Genomic DNA, 26,984 nt, shown 5'->3' on the forward strand with positions numbered 1-26,984 from the left:
CCAGCCTTCCCCAGATCACCTCTGAAACAGAAGGTAAACAGATTGATGCTACAGTTAATCTGAAGAGAAGAGTCATAGACTGTGGCTACACTAAGAACTATAGCAGTATAGGCATAGTTCTGTAGCTATGACGGCATAACCCCAGAGCATAGGGTACATCTATGCTACAGGGAAGATCGACCCTGCTGCAGCAGATCTTCTGGAGTTCAATTTAGCTTGCTAGTGGGGAACGTGCTAACTCGAATTTACAGGGCACCTGCTTTGTTGCTGGTACACCTGCCCCTCGTTAGGAGTAAGGGAAGTCGGTGGGACCGCAGGCTCCTGTCAACCTCCCTTAGTGGAGACAGCACAGAAACCTGAATTAAGCTATGTAATTAACGTGGCTGAAATTGCATATCTTAATTCAACCTTCTGCTGTAGTGTAGACCTGCCCAAAGATGCAGCCTACACTGAAGGAAGGTGTTCTTTCTATCTCTTTAAGAATACCTCCCTGAGCAGCAATAGCCTGGTTGACAGAAGCATTCTTCCATTGACCAACTGCAGCATCTGCACTGGGGAGAGCAGAAGGGGTTAGGTTGGCTTTCCTTAGCTGCAATGCTCAAGCATCTGGATTTTTCCTATCCATGAGCACTAGCTATGTTGACCTAAATTTTAAGTGTAGACCAGGCCTTTGTGGCCCATCTAGGCAGGAAAGGAGATGTGGTATTGCCTTTAAGAACTAGGATTCCCAGAAAGACTCTGGGTGGGGCTCTATAAAGCTCTTGTTATGCACACCTAGTTGAAGCCAGGCATGGAGTAAACTAAATTTCTTGCAGATACCTCAAGCACTGAGTAATTATTGCCTATATGGTACCAGGCATAAAAAGAAATTAAGAAAATAGTTTGAGTGGAAAAATATTGAGCAGTTAAAAGCTCCAACAGAGCTGAAACGCTCAGGACATGTGGCAGACAATTGGACAAAGTTCAAACAGCACTTCACTCTGCATCTGCACACCATGGGTACCAGAAAAAGGAAGACTTTCCGAAGGGAGCCTTATAACTTTCACTGACTGGTTCTGAAGCATTTGAAGTATTTAAATATTTATCAGTTAATTCAGGCAGAGGCTGGAACTGTAGTACAGAAATTGGAGGTGTATTGAAAAATGAGACATAATATAAAGGATATAATTTTTAATCACAGGGAACCACAGGAAGGTGAAATTAAAGTATAGCATGTGACTGACCTGGGGGAAGAAAAAACAATCTTTCAGTTTGGGTGCAGGGGGGTAACTGAGTTCCTGATAAGAGACTAGCTCATGATCTAATTCTAGAACAAATAAAAAAACTAGAGGGAGACTACAGGAAGACTAAGAATTAGCCCTTAGCAGAGCATTTTTTAATTTGCTAACAAAACCCATCCAGTCCAAAATAAAGCTTAAGAATGGTGAAGAATGCTCTGGCATGGCAGACATGACTGAGAATCCAAAATGCTACAAGAAAGGAGATGTGAGGCACAAAGATATGCAGAGTTTAATTTCTGAGTCCAGCAAAAACAGTGCCTGGAGCTGCACACACTTTGGCAACTCACATGAGCCATAGTAATGCCTCACACATGAGAAAAAAACTGCAAGAAAAGTAATAGATTACATTACTCTGGAGGAGTTTTCACTTACCACTGGAGCATGCACAGCATGGACAAAGAGGACCATGACAGCACCACTACCTCAGAAGAATTCTTGGTAAGGAGTAATGGAAATCATTGCAGAAAAGGATGATGGGACTATCAGTCTGGAAGAAAATGGGACACTTATTAAGTTTTAGCTTGGACACCAGTGCACAAACCAACGTGCTGCCAGAAACGCTGTTAGTAACACTATAAGGTAAAAGACATATGTTGAAGAAGGTAAAGGGATAAAACTCAGGACTTGTAGAGGTGGACTTATCCCAAAGGAGCATGTGAACTGAATGTATAGGTAATAAATGGGAAAAGATACAGTTTGGAATCATAATGGGAGGTTGGGGGGTGGTGAAATAACCATCATTGGGTTAAAAGTTTGTCAAGACCTTGGTTTATCAAGTTGTTGCACTCCTGGGAGGAATTGGAGGGTCAGCTCAGGGGAGGGAGCGTTTCAGAATGTCTGCTAGAGAATAGGAGAACTCTCAGCAGAGACCAACTACACCACTTCATGCCACCGGAAAACTTCCTCTGTGTCCTAAGGCTGGAGGTTAAAAGATTGAATGGGAGGGACCCGCTGCTCTGGGACCATAGGGCAAGTTGAAGAACCAAGAGAGTGGGTATCTTTTTTGGGTATTGGTTGGGGGAGAACTCTCTGCCTTTATTTTATTTTATTTTTGGTACAGGTTTTACCTCTTTAGTCCAGCACTCACTCATCTGGCAACATCCATAATCCAGCATAATTTTAGTTAGCCTGATGACCACTTATGATGGGCTTGCCCAAGTTTCCCATGGTCCCATAAAGTTAATTTACAGTCACCAGTCCTGGCTCTCAGTGTTCTGTGCTGTTATTTAGCTCTAATTTACCCCGAATGTCTTCTAAAAGCCCAGTATACAGTGGAAGTGTTGATAATGTTGCTAGACAATATTGACCTCCCATGGTCCAGTAAATTTTCGTTTGGCACCAGTCAGGTCCTGAGGGTACCGGATCAGAGAGGTTCAACCTGTATAAATATGTATAGAAAGGGAACGTTTCCCACTATCTACAAAGGGAGAAATTTGGGAGGAAATGGCTGATGCATCATCTATGTTCTGGCAAGTACCCAGAGTAAAACAGCACACATCTGCATGTAATCAAAATACAACAGATTTTGGATAAAACAGAGGGCACTATGGTTTACGTGCATGCTGCTTTCAGGTAGGAGAAAAACAGCAGAAGAATGTGATCTTCAGAAAATCCAAAGAAGTGCAATACATTTGCTAGTCTTTAAGGTGTTACAGGACTGCTTGGTTTTTATTTATGAGAGACTGTTGCTGAAACTGACCTCCCCCGCCACCCCGCCCACTTACCCTCCTCCTAAGAATACAGAGGATATTTTTTGTTACAAATATATGGTCTGAGAACTGAACACAAACGTGGGAGAAATTTGGTGGTTGTAGACACTCTCTCAAGCAAAGTGTAGTGGAGCAAAGTCGAGAGCTAGATGTACCTGTCAATCTGATTGAAAAACAAAAAAAGAAATGGAGACCTCTCTGGTCTCAGAGAAAATCTGGACTGTCATTCTTAAAACTGCTCCTCAAATTGAGGTCCTGCAGAAAATAATTAAAGCTGTCTACCAGGTCGCTTAGATGGCATATTCCCATCCCCTGTTATCAGTGTGAGAGGGAGTTCTCAGTCCTAGATAAAAGGCACTGAGATGGTATTTCATAAATTGTTACAGAAAAACATACAAAAAAGGGTGTGGGAAGGTGTTTAGGGGTTGAAAAATCAAAAATATGGAACAGAGATGATTTATACTAGTCTCAAATGCACAGTGACATTGAAGGACCCATTTTGATAGCCTGGGAAAAAATTTCCCCAGGAGAAAAATAGGCATAGATGTGTTTATGCTGTCTGGAAAAATCTGCACTTGTCCTTGAATATTATTCTGTCTCTGTGTGTAATATTAATATAGGTTTGGGAGGTTTTAAGTGGTGTTGGTGTTGCTGAGGCCATGTCTACCCTGGCAGATGTAAGGTGCTGTCAGTCACAGAACTGCTCACAGAGCACAACCAGGGAACTGCTTCCTCGCCCCTTTCTGGTGTTCAGCGGGCTATAGCAAGGCAGGCGGGGATTCCAAGAGTTAAATCTATTACACCAAAATGCTGCATTTTACAGAGTGACCATTGTTAACACTCGACAGAGCACTGACACAGCCCATTTTAAATACAAGCACTGTTCACATACCTATCACCGATTGCCTGTCCCTGGGCAAGCTCACATAAGACGCAAGACCTCCAAAAGGTTACATTAACCACTGGGACTGGGGAATTCATTAGCACAAGGCCTAACTGTAGGCTGGGCAGGTGTGTCTTGGGAGGGCCAACGCTGCAGGAGACGCCCTATATTCACTCATGTCCACATGTTTTCCACAGGCTGTGTTCATCCTGGAAGATATTTCGCTGCTGAGGGTGGAAGGGAAGCAAGGGAAAGTCTTTGAGACTGCGGTTTCCCAGCCTGGCCCTAAAGCAGTTTACCTGTGTGAGCAATAGTCCCCTCTGCCTTGTGGCACAGTGCATGGGAATGTAACTCTTAATGGGACAATGACTGCAGCAACTCTGTCACAGAACCTGTGGAGGCAGGTTGCCCAGCATCTGCATGACACTTTTGGTGAGATCTGTGAGGCCGATTGCCGTGAAGTGAGAGAGTCCATCCACATCCCATTCCACATCTGACTAGCTCTGTGTCAGTACTAGCACCATACAGACCCATGCCTGCTTTCTGCAGCCCTCCCAGCCAACAATTCACTTCACTGCTTCCAGAAATCACAGCCACTTTCCAGGCACATCCTTTGCTGTTTGTGCTTCCCCAACATCCAACTGCTGTGACCGGCTAGCCTCCTCTGGGGTAGAAAGCAACACCTGTCTGAATGCCTCTGTGGACTCCTAGTTGTCATCTGGCTCTGGGTCCTCCTTCCACATCCATACTTTCCTCTTCCTCTCTTGGTCCACTTTGGGATGGCCCCTGAGGCTCCAACATACTTATGGGGGTCTTTGGAATAGAGGTGGGCTCACCCCCAAGTACCTCATCCAGCCCTTTGTAGAACTGATATGTTATGGATGCAGCACCACAGCAGTGGTTTGCCTCTTGCACCTGGTGGTAGGCGTTTCGCAGCTCCTTCACTTTGATGCCGTACTGCAGTATGTGCCAGGCCTAGCCCCTTTCGGACATATCTGTCCACAGGTATCATAGTTCCTATGGCTGGAGCGCAGCTGGGACTGCACAGCCTCCTTCCCTCAAACACTGAGGAGGTCCAGCACCTTGGCATTGCTCCAAGTAAGGGATCGCCTGGTGCATGGGGCAGGCAGGGGCAGCTGGAAAGAAGCATTAAGAGCACTCCCCATGTCACCATGCAAAGAGGAAGAGGACTTTCCAAGGAATGTGAAAAATGGGTCTGAGGTTGCTCACCTGAAGGAAGCGCAGTAGAGTTCAATTGGGCAGGGGGCTGAACTCGATGACCTCCTGAGGTCTCTTCTAGCCCTAGGATTCTAGCAGGCTACGATGACCAGAGATGCGAGGTCAGGCACTGTGGGACAGGAACCAGAGGCCAGTCACAGCACTGTAGTACACCAGGGCTTTCACACTGGCACCCCCATGCTGTAGCCACTGCACACGAAGTTGTACGCCTCCCGTGCAGGTGGTTTTCCTAGAGCACAGCAACTGTGGAGCTGGTGCTCACTAAGTGCCTGGCCTAAGTGCCTGGTGTGGACACCTCAGCGTTACATTGCGGGGAGCTGATTTACTGCGCTGTAACTTGCTAGTGTAGATTTGGCCAAAGTCTTGTCTTGGGAAGGCAAGACCTGTGCATTTAATGGCTGAGCTACCCAGAGAGATAGTCCGGGTGGAGGTCTTGTTCTGCACAGCAGCTGGAATCACTGTAAAGCAGAACTCTTACAAGAGCATAAAGCATTGAGTGATCAGCGAACACTACAGAGGATGCTGGGGGAATGAATAATGGTGAGGAAAATGGAGACAAGGTCAAAAGGCTTTTAACTATTTTTGAAAGTCAATTTGATTTCAATAGGCCATGTTGGATTTTGTAATAATTTTTATAACAAATTTAAATACAATTTAAAATGTTACTGAATAACTGGAAAGGACTTGTTTTCTGAGAGCTAATCATCTTATTCCTTTTTGTTAAAAGCCTCTGTATTTGACCTCAGTTTATTTAGGCCTCCTGAATGTTATTCTATCATTTTTAAAAGTTGTCATAGTAAATAATATAAAATAGATATTTAACAAATTATTAGGTCATCTTCCCCACCAAAATTAAAACTGTACGTCTGGGTTTTAAAAATCCTTTTGGTTAGGTCCTGCATAGTTACAACTGCTTCACCACTAGACAATTTTATTTCTGGAAATAGGCTAGATGTGAAAGATAATTTACTCATTTTCCGGAGTGGTGCTATCAGGTCAGGGCATTCAAAAATATAAGACTCCTGAATGCCTTTATTATTATTATTATTATTATTATGGTTTATCATGAGGCCCCCATTCAAGATGTTCTGTTGCATAATAAAGACAGGCCTGTCCCAAATTATTTAGTCTAAATAGACAAGACAAAGAAATAACCATACTTTTTTTTTATTCCCAACCTATTTTATAGATTGGGCAGTAAGAGATGTAGACAAAGGCACATAGGAAATCTATGGAATGTTTGAGAACTGAACATAGGTCTCCTGAGTCCCCAGCCAGCTGCCTTGCCTATAAGAGTAGGCTCTGTCCCACACTCATGTTAGCACTAGAACCTGCAGCTTCCCAAATTGCTGAGCAACAAATGGCTACGCTAACCCCTCTGCAAAAGTTGCCTTGACTGTTCTTTTTCTTATTAACAAATTAATAATTAAAACACAATTATGGCTCAAAATGCATGCACATTTTACTCCGGCTCAAATCTGTCTGGAGTGGTATTTTATTAAAAAAGCAAATCCTGTTCTCTGACTACATATGACAACATTAAATACGCTATGTTCTAAACATAGCTTCTCTTTCATAGCCCCTGTTGTCAAGGGCATATCCAGCGTGTTTGTGCCTGACAGGAGCAGCAAGTTACGGCTCATTGTGAAAAGTTGTGTGTGCCTTCCCCTCATCAGTGTGTAAAAGGGTTAAGCAGCCTTGCTGAACCAAGGAAAGAGAATTGCTTCATCTTCCAGAGATTGGAGTAGCTGCTGTGTGTGGAAGAAATGTCATTCAGCTGTGACTCATTACAAACAAAACCTGAAATAAGATGCATTGAGTTTGGTGGTTGAAACAAGCAAGAAGGAACTAGAGAGGACTTTTTACACCCTAAAATTAAGGGACCAAGTTTATTTATATCCTTCCCCATCTAGGTAAAGGACACATTTCTAACTTTAAAACAACACCAACACGGCCCTACTCAGCCAAGAGAACTAAGCTGGCCACACAGAGCATGTTTGTTCTGAAATGATCTGTATGGAATCCCAAGCGTCTTTACCATAGTGGCAAAAGAACACAGAAAATTAGCATTACCATTCGCTTTGAAACACAGTCTTCAGCATATCCAGGGTGGACACATTTATTCCTGCCTATTTTCCGAACGGTTTGTTCAGATGAAGGTTTTTTGTCGTTTGTTTTTGTTTTTTTTTCAAATCCATCAGTTAACTGTGCCGGTAACATCCCCTGTATGAGTCTGGGAAAGGTCTGCTTTAAATACTGGTTTGGACCAGTGTTTATAACAGAGTTTCATCCTTTTGTATCAAGCATGATAGCTCCATTTTTAATCCTTTGACTGTCTTCAGCTTAGAAGATGTAATAGGACTGGTGTGAACATCCATCACTGCAGGCCCTATCATCTCCACAGTCTGGGTTTATGAAACTACAGGATTAATATTCCAATTCCTTGGAAGACCTGACAACATACTAGCTATGTTGCCAAAATACTGCAATTCATACAGTTGTCACTGGGTCCCATTTTCAGTGAAATGACTGCAGAACACCTGGAAATTGTTCACGTTGAACTCTGCCTTTTTGGGGGAAAATAATTGCTGCAGTGTTAAAGTGGCCCCCTGCCATAGGAAGCAATGAAACCCTTGCTAATGCCCATCTTGTATTTGTCCTCTTGTCATCTTCAGTGCCTGAATTCCTGAATAGTTATACAGCCATTCTGCATATACTTCAAAACTGATAAGGTTGATGCTGTAGGGTGCTCTTTAGTCTACTTGAGAGCAAACCACATCATCTTTGTCACTTTAATAGGGACATTTCTCTTACCTGTTTCTCATTCACAATAAATATCAGATCTCTCCACTAAAAATACTCTGCCATTCATTTAAATGAAATGCTTTACAGATTTATAGCATCTTTCTTTTCAAGAGCTTTAAAGAACATTAATTCAGGCATTAAATTCTGTTGTGAAATAAGTAAGGGATGTATAGGGAGTGCTTCACCTGCTGCAGAAATAATGCAGCCACTCTGGGGTATAGTTCAGCAGCTGTTTAACTCAGCAGTTCTACATATATAGAGGATACCATATCCAGCCTAGCTTCAGGGAGAATCTAAGTAGAAGCCTAAAATGTTTGTTGAAATTTGGCCAGAATACTAATGGGGTTCAACCCTTCTGTAAATCCATGAGTAGCGAGTGTTAAGGATGTCCTAGTCCAAAGACAAACCCTCTAGTCATTGCAGACTTAACTCTGGTGCTTAGCACCCACTCTAAGCACTCAGGTTATCTTAGCCTGGGTATTAAGGATCACATTGCAAAGCCACACCCTAGTTATTGGTATACTCACCCACATGTGTTACTAGGACTTCTGCAAATGTAAATCATGTGGCATATTGTGCTGCTTTAAGTTGAGCCATGCTACTATTCTTTCCCAATGAATTGTGAGGGGAAGTTATTTGTTCTTTTGGGAACACACAGGAGGAATTGTGGGAAGGCATTGCAGGACTATAAGAGCTCAAGTACTTTAGCTATAGCCACTACAGGAAGTGGAGTAAGGGAGCCACCCAACCTTTGGTCTATAACATGAAAACAGCCATGCTGGGTCAGACCAAAGGTCCATCTCGCCCAGTATTGTGTCTTTCTCCACCAATGTCAGATGACCCAGAGGGAAAGAACAGAACATGTAATCATCAAGTGGTCCATTTCTGGTCACCCGTATCCAGCTTCTGGCAAACAAAGGCTAGGATGGCATCCCTGTCCATCCTGGGTAATAGCCATGAACTTAACTGGTACTTTTTTTCAAATCCTGTTATAGCCTTGGCCTTCACAACATCCTCTGGCAAGGATTTTCACAGACTGATTGTGTGGTGAGTGAAAAAATGCCTTTTGATTGTTTTAAAGCTGCTACCTATTTGACACACAGTCCCAGACAAACCAGAGAGTGTGGTCTGAAAGCAGTTAAACCTAAGTGTGTGTGAACAGGAGTGAACAACAGAGGCCTAGTCTACATTTAGAAGTGTGTAGTTGGAGTCAACATATCTAAAATCGATTTTTTGCCACCATCCACACCGCAGTGGGTTGATAGGAGACACTCTTCCATCAACTTCCCTAACTCTTTGCAACTACCAGAAATACTGGGGTTGATGGCAGCTCTATGACCATTTGATATCGCATGTCCCCACTAGACATGCTAAATGCAGCCCTGGAAGTTCGACCACCAGTGGGTCGATCTTCCCCTAAGTGTAGCTGTAGCCTGTGTAAGAACCTGCGTTAACTCTGCACTGAAGACATATTTCCCCCACTATCACACTATCACATTAGTTCAATTGTTGTACAAGGAATAAGTGCCTTTAGCTCCTGTGCAACATCCAAATGTTTCTTGCAGATTTCTCAGAGAAGCCTGGTTAGCTTGTGAGAACAATAGTACAAAAGGAGTAATGGCCCCATCATAAGCAACTTCCAGTGTCTAGTTCTGGGTGCCACATTTCAGGAAGGATGTGGATAAACTGGAGAAAGTCCAGAGAAGAGCAACAAAAATGATTAAAGGTCTATTCTAGAAAAAGTAAACTGTGAGGGGAGATTGAAAGAACTGGGTTTGTTTAGTTTGGAAAAGAAAACACTGTGAGGGGACATAACAGCTTTCAAATACCTAAAAGGAGGAAGGAGAAAAATTTATTCTCATTACCCTCTGATTATTGGGCAAGAAGCAATGGGCTTAAATTGAAAATTGAAGTAGGGGAGGTTCAGATTGGCCATTAGAAAAAAAAAAAACTTCCTAACAATCAGGGTGATTAACTCACTGAAATAAATTACCTAGGGAGTTGTGGAGTCTCCACCACTGGAGATTTTCATGAGCAGGTTAGCTATACGTATCAGAGTGGTTTAGATGGTGTTTGTTCCTGCCATAAATGCTGGGGACTGAACTTGACCTCTCAAGGTTACTTCCAGTCTTGATTCTCTAATATATGCCTGGAAACTTCTGCTTCTGATTGGTGGCTCATCACACTTTCTCTGCCTTTGGAGCCTAAAGGCAATTATGCCTTTGAAAAATCTTCCCCTAAATGTTGGTTTGGTAAGCTGGTGACTGGGCTAGCTTACAAAACTGACTCTTCAAAAAGCTGAAGCCCCACACCACCAGTGACTGGGTATGGAACCCTACATTGCTTTTATGCATACTTACATTTGACATCATTTCCAGTCCCAGTCTTTCTTGGGCTGTTGTAATAAAAATAGCACTCTTGTGGTGTTGGGGCAGAGTCTGTGATTGGCAGGCTGTAGTGACTTCATGTACTGTGTAAGTGGAGCTCTTTACAATACGTAGGAATGATACAGAAACTGTCGTCAGCTATAACAAAACCATTATTAGCACTGAATAACTTCTGCAGGATAAATTGCACAAGCTTCACGTAGAAGTTCTCTGCATTATCCCAATTCTCATTTTCTGCTCCTCTTGCTCTCTCACTCTCTCTCTCTCTGTTGTCTATGTCTTTGTTATTTATGGTCTGTATAGTGACAAAGGCCTGGTCTACACTAGGGATCAAAGTGGATCCCAGATACACAGTTCTAGCCATGCCATTAGCATAGCTAGAATTGACATATCAGGATCGACTTTGTACACTGATGTAGATCGGGGTCTTTGGGCTCACACCGACATCCCTTATGCCACACAGTACCATGAAGTACCAGGGGTCAACAGCCCGAGCCCAGAGAGACCGATTTTGCTATGTCTTCACTGATGTGGCAAAAATCGAACTCCAGCGGCTCGATGGCAGCATGTTGAACCCACAGTAAGTATAGACATACCCACAGACAGCTGTAAGGACAAGATTGCGGCGCCCAGGAACTTATGGTGAGATTGACAAAGACATTTGCACACCTAAGGGTAAGTACCAAATAAGATTGCCACAAGCACTCAAGTATGTTAAGCAGGGACTGTCTTTGCGTTTTGTGTTTGTACAGCACCTGGTCCAGGCCTGGAGTGCTAAGATTACAGAAACAATAAAGAAGAAAAGATAATATATCACTATTCAGAGCCCCAAAATAACGAGATTTTTAAAAAGATTATGTGGAGTGGTTCCTGGTTTTTTTTGGATATCTAACCTCACTCTGTGTGTGTGTGTGTAAGGAGCTCTCACTTCCACATCTGCTCATGTTCTGTCTGGTAATCTCCACCCTCACAACCTCCAAATCAATCTTCTCCCTTCAGTCGCCGCATCTGTTTGGCCTCCAACAGTGCAGCCCATCCCCACACCCTTCACCCCCTGCCATTAGTTCAGGCTTATCCCCAGCCCTTCCACCTCACCCAGGCTCCTCCTTAGGGTCTTCACTGCATCCAAGCCTAGTTAGGTGCTGCAGGACAGCGGCATGGAAATCAGAGGAGCTGTTCCCATTGCTTGAAGTAAGGGAAGGGAAATTAAGCCTCCTTGAGCTGCTGGGTCCTTCCTGCTCCCCATGGGCAACCAGTGAAGCTTCTGCTAGGAGAGCCTAGGACCCTATCCTGCCTCTTTTGCCTGTGTCTCTGCCCACAGTCTGCCCCAGGCCCTTTCACTCAGCTCCCCTCCCCACTTGGCCTGTCCACTGCTGACTCCATTCCTCCTCTCATGTCCTGGGCTCCAAGGACTCATTAAAACCAAAGGCTTTTTTTGTGGGGTGGGAAAGAGAACTTTGGTGGGAGGAGGTCACATGTAACTGCTTACGAATTGTCTATAGAACTGTAATCTCATGTGTTGTCACCAGCTAATGTGCAATTGGTTTAAAAATGCCTTTGCAAAGTCTCTGTGTGGCTCTGTGTCATGAAGTCCTTCAAGGAGGAATCATCATCCAGAGGCCCCACAACTTTGGTGAAACTCTGGGAAGTGTGCAGAAGTGACTGGGGAGGCTTGGGAGAGCTGGCTCTAGTGTCAGGCCTTAGGCATTTGTCTGTGGAGTCCAGTGGCACCAATAGCCACCATGGGCCCTCCGGCAAGGTGCGAGGGGGACCTGACTGCATTCTGTGGAAAGGGTGGGACCAAGAGAGGAAGGGGTTAGGCCAAGGGCAGACAGCTTTCAGCTCTGCCTGGCCTGCGGCTCTGTACCTCCCTACTCCCTCAGAGCTGCACGCAGATGGAGAAGCTTTGAAATGCCAGGTCCCCAGGCAGCTTGTCCCCCTTTTTCCACCCAATCCACCCCCATCAGTGGCCCTGGTGGGGTCCTATATCTCAGGAAGAGGCTTTAGATGAAGCATCTAGATACTGAGAGTGTGTAGAAAGTCCCTAAGTTAGAAAGATTGCATGGACTCTACCTGAACCCAGAGCACAGGATCTGGAAGCTTAATCTAAATGCCGCAAGATGGTGCATATCCAACAGGGCACCGCTGGGGCACTTAGTATGTTTTAAGAATGGATGTGTAAGTTTCAGTCCGGCATAGGTACTACAATGGAGAAGTGAGAGATGTATACTAACACAGGAGGAGTGACTGGTGCAACCTGGGCAATGGAAAAGAGGCAGAAGGGGAAGTGAACCTGTGAAGGGGCAGGAATGAAGTTGGGTAGATGTATGTATATGGCTGCAGTCATCCTCTAATTTGGCAAGTTGGGGCAGGGGCTCTAGCTATCAGGGAGCTACAGGCTGAAGGCAACATCAAGCTGTGGATGCTGCATCCGTATAATGCAATATTTAAATAAAAATGAATTTGTTAAACATAATTACTTTGTGCTGTAGGGAGAAGACCACCGTACTAAGAAGCCAACAGAAGTGTGTGAAAAGGGGCTTGATTGTGGTCAGAGCATCCACTTCCTCTGCAAAATGAAACTATGAAGATTTTACATGCTCACTTTGATATCACTGAGGTAACATGACACCCACATGAAACCACTGAAGAATAGTTTTGTGACTGTGATCATCTCCATTGCCACAGTGTGCAAAGCATCATTGTTTCATTTCTCTTTTGATTGCTGCAGGGGTCATAAGCTTGGTGATCCCACAATAGTTGAACCGTTTGTTTTAAGCTGTAAAAACAGAGTAACCACCATGGAAAAGACAAGCAGACACCTGTCCTGTAACTGCTGCGGGTCATGTATTCCTAACTGAGCTTTGTCAAGGACCTGAGTCAGAGCAGGATCATACCTCAAAAGAGCAACAGTGCAAAAAGATCTCAAATGCCAATGTCTTTGCTTTGCTAACATTGTTCCACCTAAAAACTGTACTTCAAAAAAACCCACAAGGGCCATTTCCTATGGAATAAATGCAAAAGCTAGAAATTACTAATTCTACAAATGGAATTCTTCTCACAAAATTGCCCTTCTCTTGTTAAAATCAAAGGCTGCTGTGGGACAAGTTCTTCCATGTTTACTATTTTATGCTCTACTAAAGATGTAATTTTGCAGCTGACACTCTGATGAGGAGAGAAGAAATTTATCTCTGCACACAGTGAGTGTTGAATAGCTGAAAGATGTTCAAAAATTGTCCCTACTGGAATCCCCTGTAGAACATAAACGAATGAAACCAATACACGAGAATTAGAAAGGACATGGATTTCCCATGGAAATTATTCAGAAACCCTATCACAGGAAATAGAGATTGAAATCCTTTTGTAGAATTTAAATTTATGGAATATAAGAGAGAGCTGTATATCTCTAGCACAGAATTCCACATGTTGCTTTCACATTCTGTAACATGAATGTAATTGCCTTTTAAATTCTAAGAGTCTTCCCGCAAAGGTTTTTCTAATTCTCTCTCTTTTTCTTCCATATTGTAGATTGATAACAATGTGAAACACTACACTAATAAGGATTAAATAGCTAAAGAATTATATGATGCAGGTACACAAAAACACTCAAGGGCAGGATTTGTATCAGCGTGTGTCCTGTTACATCAACAGGAGCAAATGCCACAGATCTCATGAAAGTAGTAACTACACTGTCTTCAAAGGGAGTTTTGCTTTTTTCATTAACAGGATTTAAGGCTAGAAGGGATTATTACATCTAAAACATTCTTGATTTAAAAAACATTAAGAAATGAAGACTCTACAACTCCACTTGGTAGTTTGTTCTAATGCTTAATCACCCTCCCTTGTTCAATTTATAAATTTGGCATACACTTTTAATTGGTCTGTCTTCAGTGTTCAACATTTGATTTGTGTTATACCTTTCCCCACTACATTAAAGAGTCCTTTGGGTACTCGGTATTTTTTCTGCATGAAGGTACTTACACATTGAAATCAACTCACCTCCCAATCTTCTTTTTATAAAATAAACAGATTGAGCTTGTTAAGCCTCTCCCTGTAAGGCATGTACTTCAGTCATTTTTGTGGCTCTTCATGAATCTCCCAGTTTTTCTACAGCCTCCTCCAAAATGTTGATACCAGAAATAGGTGCACCATTCTAGTAGTGGTATCTTATCAGTCCCATATACATAGGTAAAATCTGCTTCCTGCTCCTTTGTTTACACTTTCAGAGGCCATGCTGGCTGGCTCTTTTTGTTACAGCTTCATCTTGGAGGCTCAGTTGCTTTTTCACTTTGACGCACGAAGCCTTTTCAGCATCACCATTTCTCAGGTACAGTCTCCAGTTTTGTAGGCATGGCCTGCGTTCCTTGTTCCTAGATGGAGAATCTGCACTTGGTGAAATTCAAATATGTGGTGTTTGAATGGGCCCAGATCACCAAGCTGGCTCCAGATCAGTCTGTGTGATTGTCCTGTCCTCATCAATTACCACTCTGCCAATCTTTGTGTCATCCACAAAACAGTGACCAAAAAAAAAAAAACACTTAAATTATTTTGTTAGTCTTTAAAGTGCTACTGGATTGCTTTTTTTTGTTTTGATAGTATATAGACTAGCATGGCTTTCTCTCTGTCATGAAAACAGTGACAATTATGTTTACAGCTGTGTCATCAACAGTAATATTGAATTTTGGCAGACGTAGGACAGTGCTCTATAAAACCTCACTAGAAATACCCTCATCGACACTTCCCTATTGGTAGCTAGCTTTGTACACTTTTCAGTTAGCCAGTTTTGAATTTATTTAACAAGGACTGCCTTGATATTGTATAGGAGTAGGTTTTTTTTTTTTTTAATTAAAACAAAGTGTGACATTAAGTCAAACACCTCATAAAAATTAAATATGGGTGTGTATGCAGTTACCCTAATCAGCCGCACTTTTGAGCACTTCAAAGGAAGAAATTAGGTGGGTTTGGCAAGACCTATTTTCCATAGAACCATGCTGACTGAAAACAATTATATCCCTATCCTTTATTTCTTTATCAGCTGAATCCCATATCAGCTTTTCCATTATTTTACTGAGCAGCCAGTAGTTACTCCTTTTTGCACATTTGTACGATATTAGAACTCTTTCCAATCTCCTGGAATTTCCTCCGCATATTACAATTTATGAAAAAAAATTAAGTTCCAGTTATCCAGACCTGCTGATTTAACATTGTTTATCCCTCATAGATGTTATCTATAAACATTAGTGTTGTCTTGGTGGTATTCACAAGGTCTACTTGTGAATTCTATACCAGTGTTGATCCTGAATCACTGAAACTGGAATGCTTAAAAGGTGACAAATGAGAATCTCTTATAATGATACTAATGAACTTGCTAATGCAAATTGGGAAGCAACAATGAAGCTGGAGTTCAAATTGTGTAGCAAAGTTCTAACCAGTTTACTTTGTACTATAGTAATCTCTCAGTGCAGAGTTTTAGATAAGCTTTTATACTGTTCCAAACTGTTTGATTATTGTGAACTTTGAACATTGATATAAACCTTTTTATTAAGAGGTTATTGAGTAAAACACAGTGCTAAGGTGATGTGACAAAACAGTGGAAACAAAACTGACTGTTTTAGGATTTTTGGCTCAAAAAGGCACCTAGAGAGGCTGGAAAAGCCATGGCAGCAAAAATACTGTTCAAATGAAGAGAGCATTTAGAACTATGATTCTGGTAGGATAGGTCTGAAGTAAAAACATAAGCCTGTCCCAGTAGCGATTCGATGTTGCTCCCAATGAGGACTGGTGTGGGCGCTCTATGAGGTAAATCATCAATGTCAGCCTAGTCGCTCATTGACAGGGCTCTGCTTTGCAATGGACACACTAGCTGGTAAACAGCATGAGGGGCCAAGAATTATTGAATGGACAGAGAGGCTGAGCTGATACTGCTTCCTTAGGTCAGTCCCTAGGAGTTGAGATTAATGGCACACAAAGAGAGGTAGAAATTTGCCTGCCCCGGTTCATGCTGCTCCTGTCCTGTGATTAGGGAACTTACTACACCCACATCGGGGGTGGGGGTTTGAAGGGCAAGTTTCATTTGTGAAGCAGATCATTGGAAGCGTCTATCCTTCAGTGCAAGTCAAAACAGACATGAGCCTATCATTTGTTGGAAGCCCCCAGCATCTTGGGGTCAGATGGCTGGCATAAAACTAGCTGTGCTAGTCACTTTCTCCAGTTTTGCCAAGCACTGTTCTGGCTGTCTGGGAATTTGACCCCACATTTCTCGTCCTCATCTGAAAATATATAGTATTATATTATATTTGTTAACTGCATTACTATAGTCCCTAGAAGTTCTTGCCATGAACTAGGATTTGTACTAGGTTCTGTGTTGTGTGATTGGGAAAATACTCTGTCTGATTCAGAACGGGGATTTGGATCTGGGCTGCCTGCAGCCTAAGTGAGTGTGAAAACCACTGAGCTATTTGTCTTTAAGAGGGGCATTTCTATCATCATCTGTTCCTCTTCAATTGTTTTCCATGAAGAGTTGGCATTGTCTGAGCCCACTTACCAGAGCAGGCCCTGCAGGTGGGCAGAAGATGGAGGGACAGGAATGCCTGCTCTGTGAATCCTCCTGGAGCATTGGCATGAGTTATGTGCCAAACAGTTTAAACAGTCTGCCAGTGGCATCTGAATATTAGAGTTAAGTACCCAAAACATCAGTTAGGTGGCTAAATTGCCTTGTGAATCTAGTCCCCAGGGTCCAAGGTTTATCTCATCTAAACAGTCTGATCAGCTGTAACTTCAGCAAAGTGGAATCCATGGGGAAGAGAATTGAGCACTATAAACACAAAGCACCACAAGCCCACAGAAGTTGCACCGGGTAGGGCCACACCATGGCCCAATGACACAAGGCCACCTCTTAATACTAAACAGACAGTTCATGCAGCAGAGTTCATTATTAAACTAGAAAGAGAAGATGCCATAGCAGATAATAGTTTGACCACACTCCATATTTACAGGTTTCCTTTGCAGAGCTTCTTTTATACACTTTTTTTCCTGGAGCAGCTCAAGATGATTGACTTTTTCAGTGGCAGGGTGACCTTGAATAAGAATATGCAGAGTCAATTTAACAATCCACTAGCAAAATAGTTCCTGTGTGTATCTGAAATTGGGTTCATATGACCAGTGAAGATTTTATCAAATTGCTTCTTTCACTTCTGTGGGGGACCATGCTGATGATCAACACAGTGGGCATTTGGCAAGACTGCTGTTCATTTTAGATAGCTTCTGCCATTTCAGCTCCTGCGAGATCTGGTGTTTGTATCCCAATGAAGTAATTATCTAAAGTCAAAGACTTCTGGTTACCTGGCAACCTCTAAATGAACTGTTTTGGAAAAGGAGAAGCCCATTGAATGTCTTCCACAGTGTTCTCTCTCCATTGTCAAAGAAACTGTTTGTTGAACATAAATGGCTTTTCCCCTCTGGAATTTATCTGTAGACAGAAAAGTTAGTAAAATCCATATATAATTAAAATGGTAACAAACATTCTCTCCATCCTGTCAACTTACACTAAATTGCCAGGAGCATCACATCTCTTTAATGGGTCTAATAATATTTCTTTGTTTCTTAAGTGAATGCAATATTTATTGAAAATAGTAGAGAAGCTAGCCTGACAATTCTAGGACAGTGAAGACAGAACAGGCAGTGGTACTGCAAGCTTCTGTACTCCTTATCAGCCCCCCACCCCCACTGAAGTCTCCCTCACTAATCACCACTGGAGTTACTGTACCTTCATAGCTCACCCACACTGTAGTAGAAGCCTGGGCCAATGGGCCATGCCAAGAGGAAGTGTTTCCATGATGATCTTATGGTTGAAATTCTGGGCAGACAGACATAGTGAGAAGAAAGAGAAAAGGCTCCAACAAGGATGGGGCTTCAGTGCTAGTGCAGGTGTTTGCTTTGAAGTTACTGGAACAGGAAGCAGCAGCCACGGCTGCTTAGAGAATTGCTGGTCCCCTGGGAAAGGTGATGTAGGGGGAACCTCTGGTACTTAACAACACAGGTACGCCATCTTGGAATGTCCAAACAACAACCTGGACCCCATCTTGGCTGCCCTCCTTCTTGTTCCCCTGAGGGCACTTTCCTACTCTTTTGACTTTTTGGTGGGAAACCAGATAGACCACGTGACCTGAGTTGTGCCCAGCAACAACTGGTTATTTAAGAGCCGCACAAGTTCTTAGCGCCTGCCTGTCTGGATGGCAGGCCAGCAGCACTCACATAAGTCCGGTTGCAAGAAGGTGAACTTAACGGCGGCACACAAGAGGTGCACCACCAGCTGCCACTCCCACTAACTGAGGACAAACACACACCATGACATCACCGGGGGGAAGTGAGCCAAGGCATCACTGGAGCAGAGCTACCACCTGCTCACTCCTTACCTGTCCCTTCCATGTGGACATGGAGTCTGGAGCTTCCCCATTGCTGTGAGGGTCTTCAAGCTGCAGGACACGGTAGAGAGCATCTGACCCTCCATTGCCTTATCTGGGTCCTGCCCTGCGGGAGAGAACTCGCCTGTGTTGCAGTCAGCATACTTCTTGTTACTTACCTTTGTGTGGGGAGGGGGCCATCCCTTTTTATACCAATGTTCTCAATCCCGTCCTTTACTTTTTATTTACCTTGTTTAGAACTGTTGCTGTTTAAATAGAGATCTTGTTTGTTTGCACCCACATTCTACTTGGCTTTATTTCTTTTTAAGGGGGTCAAGACAAATCCCAGTGATGGATGGGATAGGATTCCTCTAGGCTTCGTCCCTTTCAGCCTGGCATACCAGTCATTATTCTGGATCTCTGAACAGGGTGCCACTTGAGGCTCCAGCCACTACTGCTGCTGCTGCTGTGGTACCAGCTGTGACTGCTGGAAGCCCCAGGGCCTTTTAAATCGCTGCGCCTTAGGGCAGCTGCCCCTTTGGCCCCACCCTCCACACCACTGGGAGCTCTAATAGCTAAGGGCGGCCAACAGAGCACTGCTGAAGTGTTTGAGCAGCTCATCTTTAATGGCCACAAGAGAATCAGCTCCTGCTGCGTCCACAGCAGGGTCTGATTCCATGGTTGAATGCCCCATGTAATCAGGCCCATGAAAGGCAGGGTAAGGCAACTTTGCCCCATGCAGGTCTCCATACTGGGCACTTCCCACATCCAGCCCTCTGCTCCAGTGCCAAGTATGCAGCCAGTGTGGAGAAAAGTGAACGGAGGTGCAGGGGGAGGCAGATGACGTGCAACAGTGCCTGGCTTGTACATGATTTCTATGAAAGCACGTCTTCATGCAGTTTGAATTTTTTTAACTGGTCTCTTGTGGTAATGGCTGCTGGCCTTGCCTGGCAATGGGGTAATGTCGTACTTAGCTAATAAATGTCACAAACAGCTTTTCCACATAAAAGAGTTTGTTTATAATCCCTGATTTCCATCATAAAATGTGCATTTCAAGTAGAGAAGAGGAACACGATTGGGGTCAATGGGAAATTTGTATGCAAATGCTATTCCTCATGAAAGTTAACTAGATCAGTCACTTCTTACATCAATCCATAATGTGCATCAATGCCTCTCCCTCCATTTGATGAGCAGTCAAGACAGTCACAAGTATACTTCATGGCAATCAACACCTGTATCCCTCTCCCTAGTCCACCCACAAGGAATCACCCCTTTCCTTTGCCCCCCATACACCCACCCACAAGCATGTTAAGAAAGTTAGCATCTCTCCCTCTTCCCTTGCACCACTCAAGTCCATAGCATGGCGACACAAAGCATCCCTCCAGCAGCAGGAGGCAGACTTTCCGGCTGAGGGTGCCAATTCAGCAGCCCCTTGCTATCATAGGTGTGCCATTTTCCCCTAACTGGACTGCGGCAATTTCAAAGAGCTGTGGCCGGCGGCATACTAATGAGGCGCTGAATATGCATTTCAGCGTCTCATTAGTAATCTTCAAAATGGCCATTTGCATGGCCATTGCGAAGGTTTGGGCTAGTGTAGATGTAACCTCAATGTAGAAGCTAAAGTCCCTTATCCCAGCGTAACCCCAGAGGCACCAAGACCACTGACAAAGGAGAGTGAAGTCTCTCTTCTACAGCCTTAGCTGAGAGCTTTCAGCTCATGTGGTAGAGCACATAGCTTTAGCCCCTATGATTGCAGGTTCTCCTGCCATCGACCGGGGTCACCCGGCCTTACAAGTGTGGTGAGCCAGGCAGGACTATCCCTGGGGTTACACCAGGGTCTGCTGACTCGAGTCTCACTAACCCTGGGCATACACACAGTGCAGACATACCTCTCAAGAAGAAAGATGCTACAGCCTATTAAAGATCTACTGGCCAGAGACTCAAAGCTTTATGGAAGAAATGTCACACCAGAAAGCATTTCTACATTACTTCTCTTAAAAGCAACTCAGCCCCTTACCACCATCTTGAAAGAAACACTGAAAAATAAATGGTTAACTAAAGGTGTCTGGAATGGATGTTAGCCAGTATTAAATACCTGCTGCCCACCTCGTCTCAAAGGAGTAGTTGTGTTAGTCTGTAGCATCCAAAAAAAAAAAAACCCACAAGCAGTCCTCTAGCACCATAAAGACTAACTATTTTATATATTAGATAATGAGCTTTTGTGGGTAAGACCCACCTTTGATATTTGCAGGAAAGACACCAATCCCCCCTTAATTTACTCTTTCTAGAGGTTCTATTAATGATAGGTGACTACCCCCCGCTTTTTTTCTTCTTTCTTCACCACTACCTGCTCTCTAGCTGTATCTCATTTACCCATTATTGCTCCAAAATCATAAAAGCTCACTACCTAATAAATAAAACTGTTAGCCTTTAAGGTGCTACAGGACTGTTTTTTCCCCTGCTACCCATATGTAGGTTATTCATCTTGGATCATGTCAAATCATAACTTGAGTAGTTGCAAAGAGAAGTTACTCACCTGTAGTAACGATGGTTCTTTGAGATGTGTCCCCGTGGGTGCTCCACAATAGGTGTCGGGCTCGCCCGGCGCCGCAGATCGGAAATCTTCCAGAAGTTTCTCCTGGATCGCGCATGCGCCGGCGTGCGCCGCCCCCCTGCGCACCCCCGGCCGCATGTGCGATCCGGTCCCCGCCAGTTCCTTGACCAACCACCTCAGATGCTCCTGAAAAACACTAGACAGAGATCCGAAGCCGGGAGGATGGGCGGGTGGTGGAGCACCCATGGGGACACATCTCAAAGAACCATCGTTACTACAGGTGAGTAACTTCTCTTTCTTCTTCGAGTGGTCCCCATGGGTGCTCCACAATAGGTGACTACCCAGCAGTAACCCAAGTAAGGAGGTGGGTAATCGGTTTATGTGCAGCTTGCCCCCGAGAGGACTGCTGTCGATAGACGGGTATCCTCTTCGAATACCCGAGGCAGGGCATAATGCTCGGCAAAGGTGTCGTAGGATGACCAGGTCGCCGCTCTACAGATGTCTTTTAACGCAATGCCCTTGAAGAAGGCTGTTGACGCTGCCACCGCCCTGGTGGAGTGAGCCCTGGGCGGGGCCAGCAAAGGAGCATTTTGAAGCTCGTAACACATTTTTATACAGGACACAATGTGCTTTGAGATTCTCTGTGAAGAGAGACCTTCTCCTTTTGACCTGGGAGTGAGAGAGACTAGGAGCCTGTCCGTTTTCCGGAAGGATTTAGTTCTGTCTATGTAGAAGGCCAACGCCCTGCTCACGTCCAGGGGATGTAGGTGTGCCTCCTTGCTGGAGCTGTGAGGCTTCAGGTAAAATGAGGGTAAAACTATTGGCTCGTTAAGATTGGACTCTGAAGAGACTTTTGGAACAAAGGCTGGGTGCAGCCTTAAGCTTACCACCTCCTTTGAGAATACTGTGCAGTGCGGCATTGCCATCACTGCCGCGAGCTCACTCACCCTGCGGGCTGACGTAGTTGCAAGGAGGAAGGTTGTTTTTATCGTAAGGAGACGTATGGGAACTGTGGCTAATGGTTCAAAAGGTGGACCCGATAGCGTGCTGAGCACCAAGTCCAAATTCCAGGATGGTGGAAGTGGTTTCCGAGGGGGGTACAAGTTTACCAGCCCCTTCAAGAACCTGGTAATGATAGGATGGGCGAATACCGTGGGCCCTTCCTCTGTATGCCGAAAGGCTGATATAGCGGCGAGGTGGACCTTTAGCGAGGATAGAGAAAGCCCGCCTCTCTTGAGGTCCAATAAGTATTCTAGTATTACAGGTATAGGAACGTCAAGGGGAGCTAACTGCTTGGCGGAACACCAGGCTGTGAATCGAGTCCATTTCTGCTTGTAAGTCCTCCTGGTGGAGGTCCTTCGGCTACGTTCCAGGACTTGTTGTACTCCTTCCGTACACGTGCTCTTTAAGGAGCTGAGCCATGGATTAGCCATGCTTGTAGGTGCAGACCCTGAGGGTGCGGGTGCACTATGGACCCCTGAGCCTGCGTGAGTAAGTCTGGCGCCACCGGTAGAGGGAGCGGTGGGCGGTCTGACATGCGCAGAAGCAAGGGAAACCATTGCTGCCGATCCCAAGCGGGATTATGAGTATCATGCGAGCTCTCTCCCTTCTGGCTTTGTGCAAGACCTTGTGGATAAGCGCTGCGGGAGAAACGCGTAAAGTAGGGAGCCCCTCCATGAAAACATGAATGCGTCCCCCAGGGACCCCCCGCCCCACTCCTGCCCTGGAGCAGTACTGGGGACACTTTTTGTTGTACTGGTTGGCAAACAGATCGATCTGGGGAAACCCCCATGTACGAAAAATGCGCCGTAGCAGATCGGAGCGGATCTGCCATTCGTGCGTGATTGCAAAGCACCTGCTCAGCTGATCTGCTTTCACGGTGTGAGCACCCGGGAAGTACGAGGCTTTCAACGTTATGTTGTTGGCGATGCACCAATTCTACAATCGGACTGCTTCTGCACATAGGGCATGGGATCGTGCTCCTCCTTGTCGACTGATGTAAAACATAGTGGAGGTATTGTCGGTATTGAATCCCAACTATTTTGCCATGTAGGCAATCTCGAAAATGTTTGCAGGTGTTGGACACTGCTCTGAGCTCCAGTATGGGTATGTGCAGTGTCTGTTCTGCAGGGGACCATAGCTCTTGCATTACCTTATCGCCGATGTGCGCTCCCCATCCTATGTGGGAGGCGTCGGTAGTAAGAAAAATAGAAATTTGTGGTTGGTGAAAAGGCACCCCCACTAGCAGATTCTCAGGGTTTTCCCACCATGCCAGGGATCTGCGCACCTCTGTTGTGGGCAACACCACCCTGTGGACAGTGTGGGATGCCGGTTTGTAAACGCTCGCCAGCCAATGCTGCAGGCTTCACATGTACAACCTGGCATTCTGTACCACAAACGTCGCTGCCGCCATGTGGCCCAGCAGCTGTAAGCACGTTAAGACCGGCACCGTGGGGCTGTATGTGATGACTTGCACCAGCAAACTGATGGCGCGGAAGCGGGCGTCGGGTAAGTACACCCTTGCTGTGACAGAGTTTATGCGTGCCCCTATGAACTCTATATGTTGTGTGGGTTTGGACTTTGACTTTGCGAGGCTGATGACTAGGCCCAGCAAAGAAAAATGTGTCCGCTGTGATGCGTATCATGCGTGAGACCTCTGCCTTCGAGGCCCCTTTTAGCAGGCAGTCACCCAGATACGGGAAAAATAAACACCCCCTGTCTGTGCAGGTAGGCTGACACCACTGCCAGGGTTTTGGTAAAGACTCTGGGGGCCGAGGAGAGGCCAAACGGAAGAACCCTGTGCTGGAAGCCCTCCTGGCCGACCGTGAAGTGGAGGAAGCGTCTGTGTGCTGGGTGGATTGTAATATGAAAGCAAGCATCTTGTAAGTCGAGTGCTGCAACCCAGTCTCTATCGTCCAGTGCCGTGAGTATCAAGACAACTGTGATCATCCAAAAACGTTGCTTGCGCAAGTAATGGTTGATGCCCCGAAGATCTAAGATGGGCCTCCAGTCTCCTGTTTTCTTCTCTGGTAGGAAGTAGCGTGAATAAAAACCTACCCCTGGAATTATTCCGGCACTCTTTCCACTGCCCCTATGAACATAAGGTGATTCACCTTCTGCTTGAGCCTCGCCTCGTGGCAGTGACCCTGAGGTGAGGCCTCGTGGGAGGCTTCGTCGGTGGAAGTGACTGGAAGGGGATCGCGTAACCCGTGGCTATGATCTCCAGCACCCATTTGTCTGTGGTGATCTTTTGCCATTGGGAGTGGAACGGTCTGAGGCGATGATGGAACATGAGATGAGAGTGGCATTGAGCGAGGGTATTGACAGTGTAGCCCCCGACATACCCGTCAAACTTGTTGCCTTTGGGCCTGACCCGAGGGCGTACGGCTTTGTTGAGAATGTCACCTAGGAGTTCTGTACTGTTGCTGCTGTTGATAGCGCCTTTGGCCGTAGCCCCGTTGATATTGAGCACGCTGTGGTTGTAAGCGTAGCGTCTTTGCTGAGGATAAAATTTTTCCCTCCTGTCTGGGGGAGTATAAATGCCCAAGGCTCTAAGTGTAGCTCTCGAGTCCTTACTGGAGTGAGGGACTGAGTCAGTTGAGTCTGCAAACAGCTTTTGTGTATCAAAGGGAAGGTCCACGATCTTCGCCTGTAGGTCCCTCGGGATACCCGACATCTGGGGCCAGGATTCTCCACACATGACCACTGCTGTAGCCATTGAACGTGCTGCCGTGTCCGCCATGTCCAGGGCAATCTGGACTCCCATCCGCGATGCTGCGTAGCCCTCTTGAACAATCGCCTTTAACACGGGCTTTTTGTCTTCCGGAAGTGAATCCATGAGGGGAGTAAGCCTGGAGTAATTATCAAAATTATGGTTTGCTAGGTGTGCCCATAATTTGCCATTCTCAATAGCAGGGTAGAAGAGGAATACACCTTCCTGCCAAACAGCTCTAGCTTCTTAGCATCTTTGTCCTATTCCCCCGATTTGTACTGAGAAGCCTTTGACCTCTGCTGGGACGACACAACCACCAAAGAATTTGGTTGTGGGTGACTGAAGAGGAACGCCATGCCTTTTGCCGGGACGAAGTACTTCTTATCCGCTCTCTTGTTCGTAGGCGGAACAGAGGCTGGAGTCTGCCATATAGTAGTGGCTGACTCCAGAATGGCTTCGTCCAGCGGAATAGCAATTTTGGATGAAGCCGGGGGTCTCAAATTTTCCAGGAGTTTGTGATGTTCCTCCTGCACCTCTGCCCTTTGAATGTCTTGCGTGAAGCCACCCTTTTAAACAGCTCCTGAAACTGTTTAAGGTCATCCGGGGGAGAGACATCCCCGGGGGCCATGGCCTCATCTGGGGAGGATGAGGAGGAACCACTAGGGTAAACCTCCCTCGAACCCTCGGGCTCCTGCGGTCGATGATACACTTGCTCGCTGGAGGATTGTGAAGGAAAGTCTCGGGGTTCTAAAATTAACTCCCCCTGAGACAACTGTGTTTCCGTCCCCGATCGGGAGTGCCCACGGGGGTATTGAGCAGCCGGGGGGGGACCTGCCCCTGGGTGTAGGCCTGTGGTGTCTGTGTCCAGCATGATAAGGATGACCATGGCAGCATGGGCAAGGGTCCGGGGATGGAGACCTAGACCACTCACGGGGTGTGTACCCCCGATGTCTGGGAGAGCGAGACCGCTGCGATGACACAGATAGAGGTGAACTGGCTTGTGATAGTACTCCAGGGGATCCAATCCCAGAAATGGTGAAGGTGGCTCAAGCCATGGTGACATTGGTTGGAGGAACGGAGAAGGAGGTTCTGGATGGGCTGGTGGAGACACAGGCCTTCGGTGCGGCGTGTGTATCACAGGGGGAGGGCTTGGTGCTAACAGCAGTGCAGCCCTGTCCGGAGATGGACTGCGGTGCCGGGCTTTTGATTTTGCCTTGCCCCTCCCCTGTGGGGCTGGCACCGCCCCCTCCCGTGCCGGGGATCTCGGCCCCGCTGTCAGCGCCGCCCTCGGCACCGTCAGCTGCAGTGCCGCGCGGGTATCCTCCTCTGGTGCCTGCAGGCTCCATGCCTGGTGCCCCTGCACCGTTGGTGCCGCAGGGGCCGGTGCTGCCTGTGGCGGTGCCGCCGGGTCTGGTGCTTGCCTCGCTGACTGTTAGCCGATGGCCAAGGATGTTTGGTGAGGTGCCAGCTATGCCCGTTTTATACCATCCGTGACTTTAACCGCTAGGACGCACTGTCCCTTCGTGGCGGGCAGCCCGGGCTAGGCTGACGGATGCCCCAAGGTCCTAAACACCCGTGACTTTAACTGCTAGAGCTCAGAGCTCTTTCGCAGTGGGCAGTCAGGATTGACTGACAGGCGCCCCAAGAGTTTGCCCCGTGGAGGCGGCACAACTCAACGCTAGGCTCTTAGTACTCTCACCTAATGGCCAGGCTTTATAGCCAAAACGGCTGAGGTTCTTTAATTGTGTTGGCTGCTTTACAGTAAACCAGAGAAACAAGTCAGGCTTATGCACAAATGGTTACCAAAATTTATTAAACTAGATTCTAATCATGTGGTTACACAATTGCTAGTGCCTACTTATTTAAATGTATAGATGTTACACACAAACAAGTTACAAAGCTGAAGCCACAATCCCAAAGAAAGAAAACAAAAGTATAGAGCTCTATTTCAAAATATGTGTACACTAAAGATAGGAGATCAGGTGTGGGTGCTTCTTACCCTCCTTGCATCTC

General features: G+C 45.7%; 1 long non-coding RNA gene across 1 annotated transcript; it reads right to left on the reverse strand.

The window, feature by feature from the left end:
* Positions 1-26,984, reverse strand: LOC142017099 (uncharacterized). The gene is made up of 3 exons (XR_012646438.1): positions 26,971-26,984; positions 1,653-1,767; positions 1-21 (listed from the first exon to the last, which is right to left on the reverse strand). It is a non-coding gene; the product is annotated as an uncharacterized LOC142017099 (long non-coding RNA).

Source organism: Carettochelys insculpta, chromosome 8 (assembly GCF_033958435.1).
Source record: "Carettochelys insculpta isolate YL-2023 chromosome 8, ASM3395843v1, whole genome shotgun sequence".
NCBI lineage: Eukaryota > Metazoa > Chordata > Testudines > Carettochelyidae > Carettochelys > Carettochelys insculpta.